Source organism: Camelus dromedarius, chromosome 4, assembly GCF_036321535.1.
Source record: "Camelus dromedarius isolate mCamDro1 chromosome 4, mCamDro1.pat, whole genome shotgun sequence".
In the NCBI taxonomy this organism is placed as follows: Eukaryota; Metazoa; Chordata; class Mammalia; order Artiodactyla; family Camelidae; genus Camelus; species Camelus dromedarius.
The window spans coordinates 41,385,993-41,407,568 of NC_087439.1; the positions used below are offsets into that span (position 1 = coordinate 41,385,993).

Genomic DNA, 21,576 nt, shown 5'->3' on the forward strand with positions numbered 1-21,576 from the left:
AGAGAAAAGCAAAGAGTGAGTTACAAGGGAACCCCCATAAGGCTCTCAACTGATTTCTCTACACAAACACTACAGGCCAGAAGGGAGTGGCAAGATAGATTCAAAGTCCTGAAAAAAAAAAAAAAGATGCAGCCTAGGATACTTTTTCCAGCAAGGCTATCCTTTAGGATAGAAGGAGAGAGAAAGAATTCCACAGATAAGCAAAAACTAAAAGAGTTTAGCAACACTAAACCCATGCTAAAATAAATATTGAAAGGTCTACGCTAAATAGAAAAGCAGCAGGATGCTACAGATATGAGACTCATAACTGGAAAGGTGATAACTCATGAATTACAAATAAAATAAACACAAAATTGTAAAAGAAGACATCTAAATCATTAAGAGTGGGAGAGGGAAGCAAGAAAATACAGGGTTTTTTTCCTTTCTTTTTTAAATTTTTTGTTTTCGGTAGGATGGGTTCGAGATATAGTAATGGGCTAATAGACTTATAGAAAAGGGTAACCACAAGCCAGAAACTTACAAGGGAGTCACAAAAACTAAATAAAATCCATGATAATACAAAGGAAAATTACCAAACCACAAAAGGAAGAAGAAAGGAACAAAGAGTAAATACCACATCAACTGCAAAGATAAGTTCAAAATGGCAATAAACACACATCTATCATTAATTATTGTAAATGTTAATGGACTAAATGTTTCAGTCAAAAGACATAGAGTGGCAGACTGGATAATAAAGCAAGAACCTTCAATATGCTGCATACAAGAGACCCACTTTAGGGAGAAGGACACATATAGATTGAGAGTGAAAGTATGGAAAAGGATATTCCATACAAATGGAAAAGCCAAAAAAGCAGGTGTTGTAGTACTGATTTCAGACAAAATAGACTTTAAAACAAAGGCCATAAAGAAAGATAAAGAAGGACATTTTATAATGATTAAAGGAGTGATACAAGATGAGGATATTACACTCAATATATATGCACCCAATATAGGAGCACCTAAATACATAAATCAATTACTAACAGAGATAAAGGGGGATATTGATGGGAATACAATCATAGTTGGATATTTTAACACCACATTAACATCACTAGACATATCTTCCAGACAGAAAATAAATATGGCAACAGAGAAACTAAATAATACAATAGAAAAATTAGATTTGGTGGATATTTCAGAGCAGTACACCCCCCAAAAATAGGATACACATTCTTTTCAAGTGCACATGGAACATTTTCTAGGATTTATCATGTACTTGGGCACAAAAGAAACCTCAACAATTTTAAGAAGATAGAAATTATCTCAAGCATCTTTACTGACCACAATGCCATGAAACTAGAAATCAACAACAGAGAAACAAAGGAGAAAAAAAGGAAAGCATAGAGATTAAACAATATGCTATTAAAAAACCAATGGGTCAATGAGGAAATCAAAGCTGAAATTAAAAAATACCTTGAGACAAATGAAATGAAAGCACAACCACACAAAATTTATGGGACACAGCAAAGGCAGTGCTAAGGGGGAAGTTTATAGCAATACAGGCCTTCCTCAAAAAAGAAGAAAATCTCAAATAAATAATTTAACCCACCAACTAAAATAACAAGAAAAAGAAGAACAAAAATCCCCAAAAGGCAGCAGAAGAAAGGAAATTATAAAGATCAGGGAGGAAATAAATAAAATAGAGATTTAAAAAACCATAGAAAAAATCAATCAAACCAAAAGCTGGTTTTTTGAAAAAGTAAATAAAATCAACAAACCTCTGGCCAAACTCACAAAGAAGAATAAAGAGCACAAATTACCAAAATAAGAAAGGAAAATGGAGAAATTACAACAAATAAAATAAATAGAAATACAGAATATCATATGAGAATATTATGAAAAATTATGTGGAACCAAACTGTATAACCGAGAGGAGATGGACAAGTTTCTGGAAACATACAGTCCACCAAGACTGAATCAAGAAGAAACTGACCACTTGAACAAACCGATCACTAGAAATGAAATCAAAATAGCAATAAAAAAATCTCCCTACAAATAAAAGTCCAGGACCTGATGGCTTCACTGGGGAATTCTACCAAACATACAAAGAAGAACTCATACCAGTCCTTCTCAAACTCTTCCAGAAGATTGAAAAGGAGGGAATACTCCCAAACTCATTCTATGAAGCCACCATCACCCTGATACCAAAACCAGGCAAAGACACTACCAAAAAAGAGAATTATAGGCCAATATCACTGATGAACATAGATGCCAAAATCCTCACAGATTATTAGCAAATAGAATCCAACAATACATAAAAAAGATTATACATCATGACCAAGTGAGGTTCATCCCAGGGACACAAGGGTGGTTCAACATATGCAAATCAATCAGTGTAATACATCACATCAACAAGAGAAAGGACAAAAACCACATGATCATCTCAATAGATGCAGAAAAAGCATTTGGTAAAATTCAACACCCATTTGTGATAAAAACTCTCACCAAAGTGGGTATAGAGGGAACATATCTCAACATAATAAAAGCTATATATGACAAACCTACAGCCAGCATAGTACTCAACGGTGAAAAACTCAAAAGCTTCCCACTAAAGTCTGGGACAAGACAAGGATGCACACTATCACCACTCCTATTCAACATAGTCTTGGAAGTCCTAGCCACAGAAATCAGGCAAGAGAGAGAAATAAAAGGGATCCAAATTGGAAAAGAAGAGGTAAAAGTGTCACTATATGCTGATGACATGTTACTATATATAGAAAACCCTAAAAGGTCCACACAAAAACTACTAGAGCTGATCGAAGAATTCAGCAAGGTAGCAGGTTACAAGATTAAGTTTCAAAAATCAGTGGCATTTCTTTACACTAATGATGAATCAACAGAAAAAGAAAGTAAAGAAACAATCCCCTTTAAAATAGCACCCAAAGTAATAAAATACCTAGGAATAAATCTCACCAAGGAGGTGAAAGAATTATATACAGAAAACTATAAACCATTGATGAAGGAAATAAAAGAAGACTTTAAACAATGGAAAGATATCCCATGCTCTTGGATTGGAAGAATCAATATTGTTAAAATGGTCACACTGCCCAAGGCAATCTACAGATTTAATGCAATCCCTATCAAATTACCCAGGACGTATTTCACAGAAGTAGAACAAATCATAATAAAATTTATATGGAACCATCAAAGACCTAGAATTGCCAAAGCATTACTGAAGAGAAAGAAAGAGGCTAGAGGAATAACTCTCCCAGACTTCAGACAATACTATAGAGCTATAGTCATCAAGACAGCATGGTATTGGTGCAAAAACAGACATATAGACCAATGGAACAGAATAGAGAGCCCAGAAATGGACCCACAAACTTTTGGTCAACTCATCTTCGACAAAGGAGGCAAGAATATACAATGGAATAAAGACAGTCTCTTCAGCGAATGGTGTTGGGAAAACTGGAGAGCAGCATGTAAAGCAATGAAGCTAGAACACTCCCTTACACCATACACAAAAATAAACTCAAAATGGATCAAAGACTTAAACATAAGACAAGATACAACAAACCTCCTAGAAGAAAATATAGGCAAAACATTATCTGACATACATCTCAAAAATGTTCTCCTAGAACAGTCTACCCAAGCAATAGAAGTAAAAGCAAGAATAAACAACTGGGACCTAATGAAACTTACAAGCTTCTGCACAGCAAAGGAAACCATAAGGAAAACAAAAAGACAACCTATGGAAGGGGAGAAAACTTTTGCAAATGAAAGCGACAAAGGCTTGATCTCCAGAATATATAAGCAGCTCATATGACTTAATAAGAAACAACCAAACAACTCAATCCAAAAATGGCAAAAGACCTAAACAAGCAATTCTTCAAGGAAAACATACAGATTATCAATAGGCACATTAAAAAATGCTCAATATCACTAATTATCAGAGAAATGCAAATCAAAACTACAATGAGGTATCACCTCACACCAATCAGAATGGCCACCATTCAAAAATCCACAAATGACAAATGCTGGAGAGGCTATGGAGCAAGGGGAACCCTCCTACACTGCTGGTGGGAATGCAGTTTGGTGCAGCCACTATGGAAAACAGTATGGAGATTCCTCAAAAGACTAGGAATAGACTTACCATATGACCCAGCAATCCCACTCCTGGGCATATATCCAGAAGGAAATCTACTTCAGGATGACACCTGCACCCCAATGTTCATAGCAGCACTATTTACAATAGCCAAAACATGGAGACAGCCTAAAAGTCCATCAACAGATGACTGGATAAAGAAGAGGTGGTATATTTATACAATGGAATACTACTCAGCCATAAAAACCGACAACATAATGCCATTTGCAGTAACATGGATGCTCCTGGAGAATGTCATTCTAAGTGAAGTAAGCCAGAAAGAGAAAGAAAAACACCATATGAGATCGCTCATATGTGGAGTCTAAAAAAAAAATGAAAACAAAAATAAACAAACAAAGCATAAATACAAAACAGAAACAGACTCATAAACATAGAATACAAACTTGTGGTTGCCAAGGGGGCAGAGGGTGGGAACGATAGACGGGATTTCAAAATTGTAGAATAGGTAAACAAGATTACACTGTATAGCACAGGGAAGTATACACAAGATCTTATGGTAGCTCACAGAGAAAAAAATGTGACAATGAAAATATGTATGTTCACGTATAACTGAAAAATTGTGCTTTACACTGGAATTTGACACAGCATTGTAAAATGATTATAAATCAATAAAAATGTTAAAAAAAGAGTAAATGTTAGATAAGCAGAGGTGAAAAACTAGCATGCTAAAACCAATGTGTAATATATAACAGTCTGATAGCATATTCCTTTCACCTTAGCCCAATTGAACTGAGGATTATTTGAAAGCATAATATATGTAATTTTTAAATTAGCAGTTGGTATTTTTTTTTTTAAATTCCGTTCACTTATACAAAGCTTGTAAGTCAGACTGGTCTGGACTCTCACTAATAAATCTTCCTTTACAATTTACTATGACCAAAAAAATGAACACTAAGTGTCACCTTTTTATTTACTATAGAGTCTTTTAAATTCATTCCTAAGCTACCAGTCTTTTCTCTAATCTGTCATCAGAATGATTTTTATAAACTGTATATCTTACCTTTATTAAAATTTGTCAGTGGCTCTCAGTGACTTATAGTCACTTTAGCAAAGTGTACAGGTGCCTTTATGATGTGGCCTCTGCCTCTCCTCTCTTACTTTTCACTCAGTAGCAGCACAGACTTGACTCTGCCATTCAGCAGCTGTGTAACATTGAACATATTACCTAACCAATCCAATACTTAGTTCCCATCTATTAAGGGGGTTATAATTCCCAGTGAAACACAGCTGTTGTTAGAATTGAATGATCTTATCTGTGCACACACACAAACACACATGCATGTAAAGTCACTTGTACAATAGCTGATTTAAAGTAGATTTTCCAAAAAAATAAAAAATAAAGTAGATTTTCCATAAAAGCTGGAGGTTTTAGTAGTAATAGAAGTAGCAATAATAGTAATAATAGCATTATAGTTATTATTACTTAAATAACACCTATCAGATTCAAGCATCAGAGCCTGAAGCATTAAATGGTTAAATACATTTATAGCCCTTAAATAAATGTTACTTCTCTCTACTTTAAAGCCACAGCTTAATAAATACTGCTGCTTCTATCCTTCACAGCACACAAGTAACTGGGTTTTAAATACCTTGGTTTCCAGACCAACATATAATGAACATGATGTTAAATAAGCAAAATATCAATTTAGATATTCCATATTATTTTCAGTCTTTTCTTTGGGGACATGGAGGGGAGATGAGGTAGGGAGGGCTGCATATCAAATGAGACCTAAGAGGTTAAGGAGAAACAAAAGAATGGAGTTTGAGAAAGCATGCCAGAAGGTTCTGATTTGCTTGAGTTCTCTCTTCTCCCTCCCCTTGTGAAAATTACTGATCTATGGATCAGAGAAAATGTATCTCACGGCTTGAGCTCCAAAAGGGAGAGGTTTTTTTCAGTCTCAAGTATGCATGGGAAATAGCAATGATTTCTGCATATGGCCTCATGCTCCAATTTAGGCCTCATACTTTAAGTTGAATTATGTCTTAATAAGATCTCTATCTCACTCATATTTCCAAGTAGACCATGGTTTATAGATTAAATGTAAAATAAAATTAGACTACTTGAGTTAAGATGAGAATAAGGAGTCTTTAAATCAGTTCTGAACTTCAGTGAGCATAAGAATCACTTGGACTGACTCCTTGTTAAAGATGCAGATTTCTGTGTTCAGTCTCTGGAGATTGTGAAAAAGTTGGTCTGCAGCAAGGCCCAGGGATCTGCGTTTTAAACAAGCTCCTTAAATGAATTTGGTGGAGGTGGCACATGGATTACAATTTGAGAAGGTTGCTATGAAGGAAAAGAGTAGAGATAGCTACAAATACAAGAAAGGTGCTTTATACAATCAAGGTTGGAATTTAGCTCTGATGTTCCTGGTAGGTAAGAAAAAGTGAAAGCACACTGGGTCACATGTATTTGATCTTGTTTTAGGAAACAAAACCAAAAACAATTCCTAAAAGCTGTGTATAAAGACGAACTTTCTCTAAGAACTAAACTGAGGGAAGAAATTTTGCTTAGGACCATAGCGTAAAGGACACGAGGTAACATGCTGAACAGATGTCTTAAATTTAATTTCATGAAAGACCCATACAAGGTTTAATCAAATAAGTCTTCTAATAATGGCTAAAATTAGTCAAACTTGGTGATTTCCATTAAGTTGGTGATGAGATAAGATGGTTCAGAAACTGTACTTTCAGATTATTTAATATAAGTATTGGACCTGGAAATACCCCCGAAATGGATAGCCTGCCTTTGAAATTACCTTAATAGAATATCAGCAGTTTGGAAATTAAGGGGAAGTTCTTCATACCATGAATGAAGAAGTGGTAGTTCAAGGAGCATGACAGAAGCTTTACTCTGAAAAGAGTAGTTGTCACCAGCAGAGGAACTTTGGACAAAGTTGCTTTAATTTTATTTTTCTTAATCTATTTCTATTTTTACTACTAATGTTATTATTTGTAATACTAATACCAATAATTGAATTTTCTAGAGACAAGTTTAATTTCATTTGCATTTCCTTTTGTGTTAGTTTACCCTAACAATTTATCCTTTAATACCTTCTAGAGTCCAGTGTTAGTTTAATTATTTTCTTACTCCAGCTACATTGGTTTTAACCATCATTTTGCCTCCTTAGTTTATCCTTTATTTTTAGCCATTTATGCTTTTTTCTTTCCTTTCAATCCATTTTATCTTCCTTTATGCTGACAACATGATGTACCTGCTTCAGAATTTTCCAGATCAAAACTATTTCTGGCAGGCATTAGGCTATAAAACTCTGGGGACTCAGTTAGCTCTTTGTGCAAGGACTGAAGCAAATCCAAAGCTGTTCACTGAGGAACTCACAGATTTTGCCAGCAGGTCCATGGCAGAGTTTCCCCATGGGAAAGAGGTAGCCTTCCATCTGGATGGGATCGCTGGTTGGCTCTTCTGTAATAGCTGTACCCTATGAGTTGCTCATTTGATTTTAAGACTTGAGGCTCTTTATCAAGGATATAACTTCAGTGGTCAAATCACCAAGATATTATGAATTGAAAGAGTGGAAGTTTGTCTAGGAAGCAAACCATACATCTGCTTTTCTGGATACTCCAGAGATTCTCCTGGATCGAATTTGACTATTAGAGGGCTTCATGGGGGTCTGTGTTAACTTAAAATCTGGAATTTCTTTCTTTGAGTTGTATAAAATTCGTTTCTGCCCTTACTCTAAAAATGTTGAGCCCAGGAGGCTCAGAGCTAAATGTATATTCTAAGACAGTAACTGCATTAATCCACCATCTTTAACAGCTTTATCATCTACATTTTCTCCATTTTCTTTGTCTTCAACTAACTATTGCACATGGATTTTGAAAAAAATAATATACCATTTTACATGACTTTTTTATAGAGGTGGGATATAATAAATGTCATATTTCTCTAAATACATGATTTAAAAAATTTATTTCTTCTTAAGCATGTGTATGTTTCTTACAAATAAACCATTTTCTCAAGGACTATATTTTATAATGAAAATAAATGTTAAATGTTGAACTTGGAAGCCCAGTATCCTAAATTGAAAAGGATCTTTCAGGCTATCTTGTTTCATCACTTGAGTTTATAGCAGTGGTCCTTAAAATTTAGCATCAGAAGGACCTGTAAGGCTTTCATTAAAACACAGCTTACCAGGCCTCACCCTAGAGTTGCTGATTCTGTAGATATGAGTGAGAACCCAAATTTTGCATTTCTAATAAGTGTACAGAGGATGCTGATGATGCTGGCCCAGGAATCACATTTTGATAATGACTGGCTTACAGAATTCAGAATTTGATGGGTTTTTTTTTTGAAGATAGAAGCATATATACTAGTCATACTGCTCTCATTTTCATGATTTCTCAAAGATGATAGTCATAACTTCTTCAGTCTCATGTGTTCATTTGTTTAATGTCCTGTGGTGTAATTCTTCTGAGCTTGAAATCTCGAAATTTATGATAGTATTTCACAGATGCCTGCAATAGCTTCCTGTGTCTGTGCGTCCAGCCTGACTCCCATGTAGCCTATTTTCACCCAACAGTCAGAGTGATTAGAAGAAAAGAGAAAGCAAATAATGTCATTCCTCTGTGCAAGAGCCTATAGGAGCTACCCAGAGAAAAGGCCAAATACCTTACAATTGCCTCTAAGACCTTATGACCTGGTGTTCCATTTACCTAGGTGAACGCATATCCTGCTCACCTCCTTTCTGACTCCTGTCTAGCCAGACTGGCTTTTGGCTGTCCTCTGCCCCTACCAAACACATGTATACTGTTCCTCTCCTAGGAGTACTCTTCCTCTAGATAGCTGAATGCCTAGCTCCCCCATGTTCTTTAAGTCTTGGTCAAAAGTTTACCTTCTCAAATAGACCTACTGTTCTTCCCCTCCAGTTCCTTACCTGGCTTTATTGTTCCCAAAGCACTTATATCACCTTATTATGTATTCTATAATTTACTTATTTGCAATGTTTATTATTCATTTTCTGTTTCTCCTAGGTGGAACATAAGACTTGGGAGGCTGGAATTTTTGCCTTTTTTGGTCTGTTTTGTTCACCAATGAATCCCAAGTGCATAGAGCAGTGCATAGCACATAGTGGGTGCTCAACAGACATTTTCTGAATAAATGAATTATTTAATTTTAGTTTCTCAAAAAGATTTAATTTTTTTTTTTACTTAGATTTACTATTTAGAAATTCAACCTACAAGTACTCTTTAGAAAGTCTTGTATTCTATGTAAGGCAGCATATTTTATAATAGCACCTCTAGAAAAAATGTGAAATGTCCACTAATAGGGGATTAGCTAAGTAAATAAAGTAACTTGGTTTTGTATCATATAGCCATTAGGATGCTAAAACATAAAAGAACAACAAAAGCCTAATTCTCTATAGGCACAATATCTCCTAATTATGTAGTCCTATTTAATCTAGATCAAAATACATACATTCAAATCCTGTTTACCTCAGAGATAATGGACTGAGTATGCTAAGTTTATCAGACTCTCCTTAAAAGAAAGCAAATTGGGGACTGAAATGTTTTACTTAAAGAATTCCACACTTCAGAATATCTTAGAGAAGTAATAGTAATGATAATAGAGAATACTTGCTGTGTGCCAGGCACTGAGTAGCTCATTTTATCTTCACGATAACCTTTATAGGGTTACTGTGAACCCTATAAAGGAGATAAAGGTTGTTTTTGTCCTCATTTTGCAGGTAAGGAAACAAGCGGGTTCAAGAGGATAAGTTACATGTCCAAGGCCACATGGCTAGTAAATCATGCCACCAAATCCAGTGTCTTTTTTTCTTTAGAAAAAGTAATGATCAGAGTCTCTTTTTACTCATCTGCTTCTCCAGCTTCATATTACACACTCTCCTACATATGTGCTCACCCCTGGTCAAAGTAATCTATTTGCCATTCCCTGAAAGCCCCCCATCTGGCTTCTGGCTTTCAAAAACATTCCCTCTGCCTGAAATATTATTCACCACCAATTGTTGCCTGTTAAAATCCTACCTGCACTCCAAGGCTCATCATACCCAAATTCTGAGTCAGAAGTAATTTTGCCTTCCTCTGAACCCCAGTAAGCATGCATATATTGTCTTTAAAATTCATATAATTATAAGATTTTAACTTCTGCTTTTACTAAGGATGTACCTTATTGCTTCCACATTTACTATTAAATTCCTTGAGGATAAAGATTTCATTGCCTACCTACCACAATACGCAGGATTATTAGATATCTGTTGAATACAATTACCTAAAACAAATTCTGCAGATACCCTATCCAGTGTTGTAGCCCTGGCCACATGCAGGAACTGAGCACTTGAAATGTAACTAGTGCCAAATTTTGAAATGATAATATTTTGAGTATATTGGCTTAAATAAAAAACAGCATTAGTAACATTAATTTCATTTTTTTTGGGTCTTTTTTGATGTCAGCATCTGAAAATTTTCAAAGTACATATGTGGGTCTCATTCTATTTACTTTAGCTAGTGCTGGTCTAGTATATACCTTTACCCTACTCCATCATCCTCCACCAAGTGATCAAACCCGTAAATGAATGTGTGAATTAAGGAAGGGGGCAATCCCCCATTCTGAGATGCGCTAAAAGGAAGGTAGGCACTCTCTGGATAGATAATTTTTTGGTTTTACTTGATCAGATTGTTGTTTTTGTCCTCAAGTCATAGGATTTTGGACCAAGAAACATAAGTGAATTTTCTGTGTGTGTGTGTGTGTGTTTGTGCGTGTGTGTACACATGCATGTGCTTCTGGAGCAGAAACCATATTTAAATCTGAATATAACAGAATTATAGGAAGCTTTTTATTTTGAAGTAAATTGGTATCACGGAAAATTGAAAGCAAACAGAGTTCTCAGCCCAATAAACAATCCTTGATCCATAATCCTACCATAACACAGTTTTGCTTCAGCCGTAAGAGAGAGCCCTCTGAGTTGCCCTCAGCCATGTCTCTCCTGCTTGCTGGTGCCTTGTGCTTTAGGCAGTTTCTTTCCAGGCAACCACAGACTGTTTACTGACTGTAATCAAAGTGACAGAGCACTGTTTTCACAACCGAGTGTTAAGAGTCGATTGCCTTTTTCACTTGGCAACCTGAGGGAACTTGAGGTACAACTTCAGGATAGTGGTGCTTGCTTCTCCGCACGTTACCTGCACTCCTTTGAGGCTTAAAATACAGAGGATTGAGATTTATCTAGCTTGGAACACAGATGCTGTAAGATCTGCCTTCAGATCACTATTAATAGTAAACTCCACTGGAGCACAGGCTGATTTAGGTGGGGCTGAGGTTCAGCTGTCACATGATTCTTCACCAGCCAGAACTCAGCCACCTGAGTAGCTTCTCTATTAAGCATGCCCCCCAAGAAGATGGTTATGATGCTATGGAGTCTGATTACCCTGAGGTGGTGCTGCAGAAGACAGTGTAACATAATGGAAAAGTATGCCCTGCACCATCTTTTTAGAAACAAGAGTTAATGAAAAGGTAAGGAAGAGAAGGAGGAAAACAGAAAGAGGGGAATGAAATCTGTGATTTGGGTAACCTGTGTTCTAGGCTTGTCTTTGACATCACTTGCTGTGATATATTGAACACTCAATGTTTTTGGCATTCAGTGTCCACATCTTTTATAGAGAGGGAGACGGGAGAAATTGACTAGTTCATTTGCAGTGGCTCTTTAATATCTAAAGCTCTGGGACTCTGGACTCGGTGTATTCCAACATTCATCCCTTCTGAGCGACCTGAGGGTATAGCAGTCACCTTATAGTCTAAACCAAATGGTCATTGAATACTGGACTAATCATGTAATTGGGGTTGGCTGTGTTATACCTGTTAGAGTCTCTCTTCATATTCAGAATATTTTAGTGAACTATGTGCTTGCTCAAATTTAAACCACGTTTTTTGATGAATCAATACTATGAATGCCTTGAGTAGAGCATGGCTGGAAGGTTGGTTACTAAAAAGAACTATCCTTCAAATCCCTTCTAACTTTGCATATTCAATTTTGTGTACATGATTTCATTTCAAACAGAGATTGCAGCAACCAGTCTTCTAATTAGAGCCAAGATGGGCATAGCCTGTCCAGCCCTTCCCAGGATGGACGATCTAGCGAGTAAGACCATGGCTAGAGAGTGCAGCAATCATGAGGAGAAAGGTAAGAGCTGAATGGAGAAGATGCTCAGAAGGACAAAACTGGAATTTGTGGCATTTCTACAATGTTCCATGTGTGCTACCTGAACTAACTCCTCAAGGACATGGATAATTCAGGATTCTGATAAAATTGCCTATGTAAAGTTGGTCATTGAATTCACTCATTCTTCAAGTGTCTTTGAACTTTCTAATCAACTTTTGGTAAACCTGGAACTTTCCTAAAAATAATCTATTAATTTTTTTTAAAAAAGGGAAAAAGATACTTGAAGTTTCCACATCAAGGGCCCCTTTTTACATTTTAAATAATTAGTTTTCAAATTTTGTATTCAGGAAAAAATTAATAGACTAAATAGAAAATATTTTGTCATGCATAAAATTCCCTAAATTCAGCTTTCCTGAGGGATATGGATTGTAGGGGGAAAAAAGAGTATTATTTTATGGTTAAATTGGTCTCATAGATGTTGTTTGAAACATAGCACCACTGTACTGCATTTAATGTATATTTTAAAGAAATGTGTCTTACAATGACAGGAGACACTGAGTAAACAACAAGTCTAACAAATGCACTATTGCAGTTTCCTGGGTGTATCTAAACTCTTGTGCTAATTTGCATAGGGATCTGCATCATGATTTGGATGTGCTCTGCCACTTTTCATTTACTCCCAAGCATTACCTTTTTCCTTTTTAAAATATACTAAATGTTTCTGAATAACAAGTTGGAATGATATTCTCTAACGAGTAAAGTTTGTTCTCACAGTTGTCACTGTACTGGTGGAGGGAATGGTCATATCAGCAGTAAACTTTTTGCTCTCTATACTGACTGCATAATATAAGGTGACCCTTCATCAAAAAACATTCCTTTTCTGATTCAGGTTTTCATTCTTATTAATATTTTACTGGTTGGTTATTTACATTTTCATTGTAGACTACCCAAATACTTTGTGTATAAAGGTAGGATATAATTTTTTCAATGATCCAGTGCCAGTTTGAGAACCCAAGCACTATTTCATAGGCATCCATCATAGACTTAGCCTCAAACATAATATTATATTCCTTCTGTTTACCATGCAAGCATCAGCCTCCTGCTTCAAAATACAAATATTCTCATCCTAATATTTAACATATCTTTTATATAGTGATAATTTTCATGACCTGGTTCAGACTGGTAGAGGTCATGAAGAAAGCATAATTGAATAGTAATATTATAGGATGTTTCTCTAGAGAAAAGACTTTAGAATATAATTTGCTCTGAGGGACATAGAGAATTTTTTTAGTAGGGGCAACCACAATCTGCCCCCAGTTGTGAGTAGGGCTGTGGGAAATCAACAAGGAAAAGCAACTGTGGTGTTAACCCAGCAAATACCTCCTTAAAGAGTTGAAAAGGCTGACTCACCTTGGTAATGGAATTCCTTTTAGGAAATGCAATTCATTATTAATTCCACTTAGCTATTAGGTTAATTCACTTCTTCCTCAGAAATGCCACTTTCTGAAAATGCATTTTAAAATGAATTTTGGCTTTAAAATTTTTGTTGGTTTACGGATCTGCCTTTCCTGTAAATTTGCCACAATTGCAGTTTCAAAAATTAGAAATCAGTGTTTTGTTTCCAGCTGAATGACCTGGACATTCAAAAAGTATCTTTCAGTAGACACTTCCTTGATTATTTAAGACTTAATTTTCAAAGGAGTAATTTATAAGGTACAGATAAAAAGAGGGCAAATCACTGTACAAATTGAAGTTCATGGATTCTTATTTCTGAGTGTGCACAATTGTTTATATTGTTAGTTTGCAAAATATACCACAACCAGCAGCTGGGTCAACTTTCAAATAGAGGTAAAGGTAGGAAATGAACAATTTGAAATATAAAACTGCTTTAAACATATAGAATAAATACTGTCTTTTTCAACCAAGGGAGAAATGGACATGAATGTGTTTTTGTTATTTTAAGTATTTACATAGTCTTTTTATTTAACACAACCCACTTATTGGAATTTTGAAATTATTTTGAAAGTCATTTCTCAGCTGTGTTTCACTTTTCTAGCCAAGCTTTCATTAGTTTCTTTTATTTTTCTCTGACTCCCTTTAGTCAATTGGTTCTCAAACCTGGCTGCATATTTGAACTATACTTGCAGAGCTTTTAAACAAACACTGATAACCAGGATTAGCCCCAGAGAATCTAACTGAACTGGCATAAGGGGAAGCCGGCTTTGCTCATTTTTAAGTTTCCCAGGTGATTCCAATGTGCAGCCAGAGCTGTGGGCCACTCTGTGAATAAACTCATCATGTTTCACCTCTTTTTGTTTTCTCTCAGATGTTGCAGATCCATTTCCCATCAACTATTTTTTTTTCTTCTATCATTTTTTGTGAGGTTTTAATAATTTTATTTTCATTTTTCATTTTGCTTTTTCTTTCTGAGTTTCCATATTCTGGCCAAGAAGTTCTCATTCCAGGCATATGTATTTGATTTGTAGTTTTATCTAATGCTACCAAGTTTTATGTCAATGAATTAAAGTTCAGTGATGTAAATATCAGCAGTAAAAGCAGAAATGTGGGAGGTAATACATAGAATATTCAAAGATTTGAAATGAAAGAGATAGAAAAACGGTGGGCAGTTGCATGAGCCTGAAGGAGCAGACAAGAAATCGAAGTGCCACTGTGGCTATCCCTCCAAATACAGTCAAGCCAGTTTCTCTCCGAAGTTTCTTTTCCCTTACTGGTAAAAATACTGGTTGGATTGGCAAAAGGAAAAAATACCTGCCAAAAATCCCTTGGCCATATCCTGTCTGTAGGTATGTTTTGTTGGATCTATCCCAGTGTTGTAAATAATTTGAAATAGATGACAACACTTAACAAGAGGCATATTTTTCATAAAAATCTGGGTTTTTAAGCTTCTTTGGAAAAATCATTTGATTCAACAATCTCCTAGCCCTAAGGAGCTTCCCCTTTTTATAAGGGGCATGAGCTGTGGAGTTCCTTAGTCCTAGTCTGACTAGCTTTACTCATTTTTCTTACCTGCTTTGCCCATGTAGAATTTGGGCTTATTTCCTGATGAATTTATTCTTAAAGTTATTTCCAATCATGATATAAATTCCATGAAAAGAAATTACTCAGAATATCATATCACCCTGAATGTGCCCGATCTCATCAGAATACTTTGTTTAGGTAGAACAAAAGCAACTTATAAAGAGAAAGTGTTACAAGCAAAAACACCAACGACACAGAGAAGCTAAGAAACAGGTGGTAGGTTCCCAAATAGAGGCTTGAGTTCATAAAATGTGTCTTATTAAGCCCTATACAAGAATATCTGGGGTTCTAGTTTAGAAACACAAGGTCACTTAACAGTAAGAATTGGGATTCAGTGAATTATTCCAGTTCCAGCTCTTGGAAAAAGAAAAAGACAAAATGTTCTGTACAACCCAAGTGAGAATAAAGTATCTTCTGAATATTAGGAGATTGAAATTCCCAAAAGTGAGCTTCTTGGCAGAAAATGGTCAAAGTTATTTAAAGAATGACTTCTCATCTTTGAAATCACCCATTGAATAAAACAATATTAAACCACTGTTTAATAATTTAAGGACCATCATTTCTTTCTCTTTCCTCCAGCTCAGAATTTAATCACATGAAGGGCTCCCTGTATGCAGTTTCCAAAATGATGAAAACCTAATTCAGTTATTACAGAAATAACTCCAGACTTTTAAAAGGTTTCTCTGAACTAAAACAACCCCTGAGAATTCCACCTCTAGCCTATATTTACATGCACTGTATTTGTGTATATGTACATTTAATTTGTAAACATGCTTATAAGTTACTTTGCAGTTGTTCTCTAGTTACATATATTGGGCAGAAGTTTCTTTAAAATTCTTTCTATAAAGTCCCTTATCACGTCAAATCCTGGGAAAAAGAGATGGAATATTAAAAGAATCAATCAATAAATATGTGGCACATTAAAACTTGTGGTATCCAGTTGAATGGGTATTCATATAAATTTTAAAAACTTCTGTGGCTAATTATGTGTCTGAATGTAAATTCGAATTTTAGATATCTAAAGAGCTGGTGCCCATCAAGCAGTTCACAGAGCAAAGCCCATCTTTGCTTAGCAGTAGTAAATTTTCTTTATTAATTTATTTTCAAGTAAATGAAAATTAACACTGTTCTGCTCTTAAATAGGTATCTACGCTTGCTGTATCCCATTAAAATGCATCTAAAGACTGTGTTAACTTCACCCCAGTGTGAAAATATTTTCAGGTAAAGCTGAACTAAGAAAAATAGCTTCCTAATCGAAAATAAATATGTGAACTTTCAACAAAGTGACAATATAATTGGCTTTTATCCTTTCCAAATTTTATAACTACCTCAAAGAACAATCTACCTCAAGAACTAGTAGTTCAGATACTAGGTTCTACATTGGATTGCCATTAAAGGTGTTTATGGGGTAAAATTCAAGTGGAAGTAATGATCATTTAGAATTGAAGTTAGTCAAAATTTAAGAATAGATCCTAAGTACAGAAGTGTACTGTTAATATCTTAAATTATATTTCAGGGGTGAGTGGGTAAATTAATCCTCATAGTTTTGGAAAACTGGTAAAACAACCATCAATATTAAGGTGGAATGCATAATATGTTTAGATTACAAATTAAACATTAATTACCAACCTTCAGTGAGTTCACAATGTTCCTATAATGAATGATAATGAGAAAAAAATAATTTGCACAGCAACCCATGTGAAGAAATTTCACTATTTAGTCACATATTCATTCCTTGATGAAAAAGAAGCACTTGTCTTTGTATGCTTACTATCTGGGTACTTTCAGCTAATCCCTAAAAATAAGGAATCACAAGATCTAGGAGTGAGCTGGAGTCAGGGAGATGGACTAGCAACAAATTCCAATCAGAGCACTGTCTGAGAAAACTTCCCCTCATGTCTTTAAGCCTTTCAAACTCAAGGCCATCTCAGATCTGTCTAATCATGAGCCCATTAAGTCATCTTGGCTGCCATGAAGATGAAACTGACAGCACAGCTATCTGAGTCAGATTAAAGAGGCCCGAAGTGGTTGAAGGGAAGGATTAGGAGGCCTGGAGTGTTAAAAGGACATCCCAGCTCTAGTTCCCCAAGAACCCAGTAGCACACGGCTGTCAAGAGTACAAAGCTACATGTAGAGAAAAATCTTCGGAGGGAAGCAGGGATTTTGCAGTTTGTCAACAAGGTCATCGGGCACAATTTGACTTTCCACCTTTTATTGTACCATCAATATGATTTAAGCAGTAGATAGTTTGTGAATTGATCAAATAGCCAACACATACAATCATTTCTGGGACTCAGGTCACAGTAGAAATTATTTGGCATATAAATGTGGTGTTTGGTGAAAACCACATTTTCTTTGTGAATCTTCACAGAGCCTTTTGTCTAATAGGTATATCTAATAAGACACAAGTAAAATAAAGATTCTTGCCCCTATTTTGTTAAAAAGAAGAAAGCCTTTGAAGTGGAGTTTGTGGTAATATATCACTGGGTTAAAGAGTAGTCTTCTCAAAAGTATTATAAGAGTTCTATAAACAATCTAGGAAATGCCCAAGATGTTAATACAAATTGATATTATTATAGGGCACACATTTTTAGTTATTGTTTCAGCAAAGGCACTCTTTCAGGATGAGAATTATTCACTTTTCAACTACAGAATTTCTTGGCAGTTTCATTCGTCCTTCCTGTTGTGGTGGGAGATATATTACCATCACCAGTATTAACAATGATACCTGTTCCTTTTGGCAGGGGTTGGGAAACGGGAGGAGGGGAGGGTGAGCGCTTAATCATGTCCCAGGACATGTAATAAACACTGGACAGACATTATTTATTTACACAATCCTGCAACATAGGTATTATCATTCCTATTTTATAGGTAATGATAGAGGCTCAGAAAGTTTAGATCTTTGCCAATTAATAGTGGAGCTAGGATTCGTTCTGCCAGCCCTTGCTTTTAGCCACTTCTCCATATTGCTTTCTGGTTGTTTCCACCACAGAAGAAGCTGGCCAAGAACCTTCAAAACATCTCTATTTCTCTATCCCCATGTTAAGCACACAATTCATGATAAAATACAACTCAGTAAAAGTCAAAGATGTATCAGATTACAATTAAGCTGAGAAATCAATTGGTGAAAATCCAGATACATTGGAATCATAGAATTTTAAGAATGAAAAGCATCCTTATATATTCTTGATTCCAGTTCTCATCTCTTATAGGTGTCTTTTCTGAGGTGACAGAGCTCATTAGTAGCAGAACTTGAATCAGAAGTCAGGACTTCCGCTCAGAGCTCAACCTATTTTTCTCTACTATACCAATAAATAGTATTATTCTTGACCTTAAAAATGAAGTCACTATTAGATTCTCCAAAAGAATAAGGTACCAAACTTATTTGAGTTATCATTTAATCAAAACATGTTGACTTCTAGAAATTTTGAAAGAGCACGTTTTGTGAAGAACTCTGTATACATTTGCTCTTCACATTGTGACTACATATATAGTCAGAAATGAACAGATTCTTGCAACTATGCTGATAAATTACTAATATTCAGGGCCAACATATAAGTATCCATTCATAAATGTAAAACTGTTTAGAAAGACCAGCTCTGGTGTTTACACAGAACTAAGTTACATTTACCTGTAGAGAAGCATGGCGTGTAAAATAGGCTCATTAACATCCATTTCTGGGAACCCTTTTCAAAGAAACAGTTTTCTTTATATCCTATGGTAGGAGTTCTTCTGAAATATATAAGACCCAGGACTTTTCTCTGAGGGAAATGCTATTTTGTAATGTTTTTAGGGGTAGTATTATTGCTACTCAAGGTAAAATCTTAAATGAAAATCAGTATGTTTTACCATGTCATTAGTGATTATAGTTGTTTTTAAAGCAGAGGCCTCAAGTTCTATTTTCAGGCCAATTTGACCAGTACTGACTGGAAACCCAGGTTGAAATCAGAGGTCTTTATTCCACACAGAGCACTCACTACTTGGACTGATTGTGATGAAATATTTTCATGCAAATTCCTATAGGTACTTATACCTTTATCTTTGTTCTCATATGCTACATTACACCACCTGTTTTATTAAAAAAAAAAAAACCTTTATGATTTTTAAAACTCTTCTTTCAATTAATACTATTGATTTTTCTGCCAGTAATTTTCTGTTCTAATTATATGACTGCTAATTAAATAAAACATTTATGATTATGCTATAAAATTTTTTAAAGAAAGGTACAGAAAATATAGATTATAGATAAAGTAAATAATTATTTTTTGTCTAAGTGGCTCTTCCTGGTAATTGATAATAATGATAATAACCAGTTATTAAATATACACAGAAAAATACAGAAATATATGAAGCTTATGAGACAATTCATCAAGAAGATATATAATACCCTTTAAATCAATAAATTCAATGGTAAATATTTAATATAAAATGATAATATTAAAATAAAGAAATAACGTAATGGAGCATATAGGGATCATTTTATTATTAGAAGGTGAAATCTCTTTTTAATGGTTAGTATTGGTGAGAATAGATGATTTTAGAGACAAATGATAATGTTTTTTAGACAGCTAAATACCTCTATATTGTTATCACTCCCTATATGCATGGCATCTTCAAAGCTGTTTAATAAAAGACTAAAGCACAAGAATGATAGTTCCAATTTCACTACACATGTATGTTTAAAAAATACTTGACACACTGGACATTTAAATAGATAATTTACAGCCACAAAATCAATTAAGTTAGCTTTGTGTAATAAAAAATATTTTCTCTGACTACAATGAATCATAAGTATCTACATGTTTCAAAAATACAAGCTCAGTAATGCCTAGTCTGTACCATAAGTCACCATTTCCAGACAGAGCCTCTATTTCCTTTGAGATAAAGGAATGGTAAGCAGTTTACACATCAAATGAAGCCTTTGGTTCCTATAATTTACATTATAACAACATTAGGCTAAAAATAGCAGCATGAAGATGATTTTAAAATAAGAAAAATGATCTGATGGCTAGATTCTATGGTTCAGATAATTAAATGTTTCGCCAGCTTACCTGATACAACAGAGCCTTATGGATCACAGCATAACAAAGCCCACATCCAAGATGGTTAGAGTATGAGTCTTCCCCTGCAGTTGTTCAGATTTTTGGCCACAGAGGTTTACATATTAACTACAATGTTTGTTTTCTTTTCTTTGCTTTCTCTGTGAACAAGAAAACAAAGAGACCTTTCCAGAATCCTCTCTGCTTATGTCTCCGCTTCCTGTTCTGAGATTCACTCTATGGTACCCAACATATATCAGAAAACAGCTTTGAGGGGGGGAAAAAAAAAAAAAAAGCTGACAGCACTCAACATGGTACCGCCATCTACTGGCAGACACAGAAAATTGAACAAAGGGAAAAACATCCCCATTAGTGTTTATCATAAAGTAAAATGTAACCTATCTTCAGCATATGAGTATGTATAAAAATATTCTTTTGTGTGCTAAATTACTTGAGTATGCAGATTTTTTCTAATATTTTATATTTTTCTAAGTTTTTTTAAGTTTACAGAGTTGATGCAACCATAAACGACTGCAATTAAAAACCTTACAAATTTCTGTTTGAAAATTAGGTTTTTAGATTACCTTACACCTTACATGTAGAGTTTTACAAAATCTCTCTTGTGGTCTGCTCTTGTCTTCTAAAAACTTTTTCTTTTCACGGGAGAATTCTTTTCTGTGAGTAATCTGACTCCTTAAAGAACAGTGTAATAGGCATTCACTGATAGTCATTTTGTGTTGCTTTTTGGTAAAATATTTATAAGAAATAATATCTGAATGTGGAAAAATATTTTAAACTTCAATGATGCCTAGCTAATTTAGATCTATGGAGTATTTAGTGTATGACACAAGGAACAGTTGAAATTCATCTTACATGAGATAATTCAATCATCGGTTATATATTATATCTATATCTTTAAACTACTTAAGAAAACATGATTTATAAGGATATTGAAGCACACAAGACATAAGCAAAATGAAAATTACTTTTATCAGTTTATTAGAAGAGATTTCTTAACTAATCAAAGTGCTATTCATTTTATTTGACTTTTCAATTTACTTTAGAGTGAACAACTATAATTTTATTAGTTTATCGTTAGTTAATTAAATATGTTAATGTTGATGGAACACCTCAATATATGTCAGGCACTGTATGAGCTTTGAAAAGACAGATAAAACCACACAGTACCGTCATCAGGGAGTTTATGTATAAAGAACAGAGAAAT

General features: G+C 34.8%; 1 protein-coding gene across 5 annotated transcripts in view; it reads right to left on the reverse strand.

The window, feature by feature from the left end:
• SCN3A (sodium voltage-gated channel alpha subunit 3) overlaps nt 1-20,624 on the reverse strand; it is a 113,505-nt gene extending 92,881 nt beyond the window's left edge. For all 5 annotated transcript variants that reach the window (XM_064484865.1, XM_031451569.2, XM_064484866.1 and 2 more), the window contains exon 1: nt 20,364-20,624. The gene's annotated coding sequence lies outside the window, so the exon portion shown is untranslated. The remainder of the gene's footprint in view (nt 1-20,363) is intronic.
• Nucleotides 20,625-21,576: the final 952 nt, after the last annotated feature.